This window comes from Lutra lutra, chromosome 3, assembly GCF_902655055.1.
Source record: "Lutra lutra chromosome 3, mLutLut1.2, whole genome shotgun sequence".
Taxonomy (NCBI): Eukaryota; Metazoa; Chordata; class Mammalia; order Carnivora; family Mustelidae; genus Lutra; species Lutra lutra.
The window spans coordinates 116,762,563-116,767,880 of NC_062280.1; the positions used below are offsets into that span (position 1 = coordinate 116,762,563).

Sequence of the window (5,318 nt, forward strand, 5' to 3'; positions counted from 1 at the left end):
GTTTAGTTTGGGGAGCATCCACCAAACTGTCTTCCAAAGTGGCGGTACCATTTCATTCCCACCATCAATGAATGAGAGATTCTGTTGTTCTATATCCTTTCCAGCATTTGGGATCACCTGTTTTGGATTTTGTCTATTCTCACAGGTGCGTGGTGCCATCTCATTTCTAACTTAAAATTTCCTGTTGTCAGAGGAAGTTGAATATCTTCCCATCTGTTTCCTTGCCAACTATAAATCTCTGATGAGGTAATTGTTCAGGTCTTTTGTCCAATTTTTAATTGGGTTGTTCATTTTCTAGGGCCGCATTTTAAGAGTTCTTTGTATATCTTGGATAATGGTCATTTATCAGATGTGTCTTTTGTAAACATTTTCTCCCAGTCTGTGGCTCTTGTCATTGTCTTTTGTAGAGAAGAATTTCTTAATTTTATAAGGTCCAGCTAGTCAATTGTTTCTTTCATGGACCGTGCCTTTAATGTTGTACCTAAAAATCATTACCAGACCCCAGGCCATGGATTTTCTCCTATACTATATTGTAGGAGTTACACACTTTTGGATTTTACATTTCAGTCTGTGATCCATTTTGAATCAATTTTCATGAGTGGTATATGGTCTGTGTCTTTTTTTTTTTTTTTCCATTGTGAACATCTAGTTGCAGCATTATTGGTTGAAAAGACCTTCGTTGCTCTAGTATATTGCCTTCGTTCCTTTGTCAAAGATCAGTTGACATACTTCTATGGATCTGACTATGGGCTCTCTAATCCATGCCATTAATCTGTCTATTCTTTTACCAATAACCACACTATCTTGATTATTATAGTTTTATAGTAAGTCTTGAAGAAGAGTATTACCTGTGCTTTGACTTTGTTCTTCTCCTTCAATATTATGTTGGCTATTCTTGATCTTCAGCTCTTTGAAGTATATTTAGAATCAGTTTGCTGATATCCATATATTAACTTGATGAGATTTTGACTGGGATTGGGTTGAATCTATAGACTAATTTTTGATGAACTGTTATCTTGACCATATTGAATCTTTATCCATGAATATGGAGTCTCTCTCAATTTCCTTTGTTCAATGATTTCCATCAGCGTTTTGGGTTGTTCTTATGTAGATAAAAGGGGTATTTTTCAAAACGGTTCTTTTTTTCTTTTCTCCTCCTAGAGGCATGAGGCAATTTTTCTCCACTGTTAACTATGAGGACCTGGTAGAGCTCCTGGAGGTAAAACACACAAATGTGTGGAGGTTCCCTATGGCTGGGTCCCCTTGCAGTTGTTTTTTTGTTTTTTTCCCCAATAGAGTTCTTATCAGAGTCATAAGCACACTATACCTTCAAGCAATACACTAACTACCGTTTAGGTTTCCCAACCCCAGCACTGGTTTCTGTGGAAGTTTCTGTTCTGGAAGGTTGTAATTCTCTGTATCTGCCTATCTGTCTCTCATGTTTTAGGAGCAGGGGTTTGTCCATGAACTCACTCTTTGAAAAATCTAAGAAGAGTTCCTTATTTTTCAGCTTTTTACTTGTTAGGATGGAGTGAAAATTTCTAAGCTCCTTATTTGTTAGACCAAACCAGTTATGCTTTTATTTGAGAGAGGGAGAGATAGAAAGGGGAGGCAGAGAGAGAGGGAGAGGGAAAGTCCTAAGTAGGTTCCCCACTGAGCATGGAGCCTGACATAGGGCTCCATCTCACGGCCCTGAGTTCACGACCAGAGCCAAAACCAAGACAGCTCTGCCTAGAGGCCCCCTAATTAAGCTTGTTTTTTTAATCAACATCTTCAAGTCTCACAAACTCTTATTCCACTTTTCTTACTTGCCTTTCCAATGATCACCAATTAAATTGCTCACTGAACAAAAGTTACAAAGTACCTACTAAAGTAGATAAGGCCTTTGCAAGCTGAAGGGAATTAAGTAATAATTTGTAGCCAAGATATATAATGTACCTGCTTTCATGATTTTATAGTCTAGTGGAATAAACCTCAGTGAATTCCTTCCATTTCTATTACCTGACTGTTCTATCTGGTTAATAAACCATTTGGTCTCTGGATTATATCTTTTGTATTATGAGTATGATATCATATAAGAATATTTTTAAATTTTAAATGAAAATTGTTTTCAGTACTAAATGAAGCAAACACTAATTTAAAACTCTTGTGGTCCTTGGAAGTAATTTAATTCACAAATTGCAAAAGATTGTCAATAGTTACAAGTGGGAAATACTTAAGTAACAGGAAGACAATGCACTGGGGAAGAGATGATTTAAGAAAGTTAGATTTCTGTACTGGTATAGTATATTCTCTTTTAAATAGAAAGTCACTACTTCAAGTTAAATCTATGTTTCAGGCAATGATAAATATCAGCCTATGATATTTATTATTTATCTACTGAGATTTATGTGGAAAACAAAAGTAATTTGAGATTTTGCCATGGTAACAAATATGAAATTGCCCTAGTAGCAGGATGACACACTCAGTAAGAAGCACTCCGTATGTTTGTCAAGAGGTTCCGCACAGTGACTCACTTCAAGGATTTTAAAAAATTCTACCTAACCAAGTTGGAAGTTTGCAAAAAGGAAAGCAGTTGTAGCCTCTCCAGAAATACAATATGCTAAAGATATTTTAATATATCTGAGAATTTTCAAACTCAATATTTTTACAATTTAATGTTGACTTGTTTTTACTTATTATCCAAGTTAAACACTTTCCATAATTCATTAGGAATATTTAAATTTGTTCGAACAAAAAATTAGGTGGTAAAAATATTCCTCATGTGCATTTAAATAAATATTGCTCTTAGGCTATGTAAAAGGTCTTTCCCACGTTCGTCTTTTTTCCCCTACACAAATGTTTATTTCCATGTTTCCATCTTCTTATGTGAAGCCTTCAGCACTTTTGTGTCCATTCAGAGTTCAAGTAAAAATTTTTTTTGCATTGCTTCTTATGAAAATAGTAATTAATTACCATATTAAATGGAAATCAATATGACAAAACTGCTTGTAGATTTGAGAACACATTGATAAATCAAATTAATTAACAGTATGTTATGTAGAGGAGAGAGTCCACTGGCAAGGCAAGGAACCCTTGCTCTGATCCAAGTCACCGACAGGCCTGGCACCGGCTGGGCTGTGACCAAGGGTGTCTTGGCCTCCCAGAGCATGCCTGCCCCAGTCCCCATGCCAAAGCCAAGGAGGTGCAGGTCCTGAGCCAACTGCCACTGGAGTTGCTCCTCGTGGTACTGAGCCACGTGGCCCATGAATGCTGCTGGGGTGCTGCCACAGAGTGTGTCAGGGCTGGCAGGCCCTGCGACTGCTCAATCTGGCCTGGGACCATGATGCCCTGCTGCTGCTTGCCCCAACTGTCTGCCCTGCCCCCATCCTCTCCCCCTACCTCCGCCTGCGTTGGCAGGCCCTGCCTTCTGGACCACCTCTGCCAGCATAGCCCATCGGGATGCAACTTCATCCGCAACCCCTGCAGCCAGGAAGGCCTTCAGAAATGGAGGGAGCAGCATGGGGGGAACCTCTGGGTGGTGGTGATAAAAAGGCCAATAGTGCCACAGGCTGCCTTGCAGACCTGCTTCCTGTCTTCCTTAGGCTGGTGTTGCAAAAAACAGGTGTTGGACCTGGAGGAAGAGGGTTTGTGGCCAGAGCTGCTGGATAGTGGCAAGACTGAGATTTGTGTCCCTGGTGGGGAGCCCGACACAACAAAGACTGCATGTACCGACTCCTTGTCCAACTTCTAGATGCCAACCAGACTGTGCTGGATAAATTCTCTGCTGTGCCCATTCCCATCCAACAGTGGAACAACAATGTCTTCTTTCAGGTCACCCACATGTTCCCCAACGTCAAGATGGGTGTCAGCTTTGTGTCTTTCCAACACTAGGACCAGGACAGGCAGTTTTGGGCTGGTCAGTATGAAGCCCATGTGACCATTCCAGTGTGGTCATGTGGGCCCAGATCTCTTAGTTGAGGGCTGTCCTGGCACAACAAACTGACCGGTGTCTTCTAGGACTGGGGACCATTGGCCAGGACTTCTGTTTAACCCAGGACAAGTACCTCTCTGGCATCCTGGGTACTCCGGGATCCCTTCAAGGACTCTGACCAGACCCGTCTTTAGTTTCCAGAAACTACTAGAAGAAAGTCTTTATTCAGAGTTCCCTACTGCTGTTGTAGGGCAGTCCTCCCCCCCACCAGAGGCCCCCTGGTTCTGCCCCAGTTCCCTCTGTCCTGTCTCTTCTCCTTTCTGCTTACAGAGGGCTTTATCAGTCCCTTTAGAGAAGGCTACTCATCTCAGAAGTAGAATCTCAACATTGTGATACTTGAAAAAAAAAAAAAAGAAGAAGAAGAAGTAGAATCTCATCCATATGGCTAGGAAAAGTCCAGCCACCTTGGTTGGCAAACTTAACCTCAAGGTTGGGACCAGGTCTCCCAGCTGAATGTCAACGTGCACAAAAAAAAAATGTGTGGAAATCCTCAAGGCCGCTGTGATTGTATGGTGTATAAAATTGTATTTTATATTGAAATTTTCCATGAACTTTGAGAGAATAATATATGAGCAACAACTATCTGCTGATCATATGCAATAAATTTATTATTTTGCAAAAAACCCCAGTATATTAAGGAAATGCCAACTATAACGAAACTCAAGGAAGCATGAGATTCATCTATCACTTCCAGCTTCCTAAATGTGTACAGTGTCCTCCACAAGTAACAAAACTCACCCTTATTTAATCTTTCCAAATGTAAAGAAGATACCATCATAGATTAAGTTCACACTTAGCATGTACTCCATATTTTCCAGATCCTGGGGATTCAACAGCAAATTAACACGTCAGATCCCAGCCCTTTCTTTTTGAGGCTTTGAATTTGTTGTCCCCACCTAAGATGAAGGAAGTTCCACTAGTTATCATTCATCTGCCTCCTCTTCATTCAGTTCTGAGTAAAAGATATCTCATTAGGCCCTGTGTGATTATCCTGCTGAATGGTCCACTACTCTATCCACATCATTTCCCATCACAAAACCGGCTCGTTTGCTTATTTATTTTTTGAAATTAGTTTATTCACATTTTTTGTTTATTTTTTATGCTTTTCTACCACAGTATAACGAAAATCCCATAGAGTAGAATTTTGCAGCACTTCCAGCAAAGTCACCAATACCTTCTACATAGATTTGTCAATAACTGTTACTTGAATCAATTAACTAATTCATCAGTAAGAAGAACTCAGAGGAGGAGTCAAGATGGCGGAGAAGTAGCAGGCTGAGACAACATCAGGTAGCAGGAGATCAGCTAGATAGCTTTTCAAACCATTCCAAACACCTACAAATCC

At 40.2% G+C, this 5,318-nt stretch overlaps 1 pseudogene; it reads left to right on the forward strand.

The window, feature by feature from the left end:
* The first annotated feature begins 1,165 nt into the window (after positions 1–1,165).
* On the forward strand, positions 1,166–3,960 carry LOC125095604 (F-box only protein 27-like; annotated as a pseudogene).
* Positions 3,961–5,318: the final 1,358 nt, after the last annotated feature.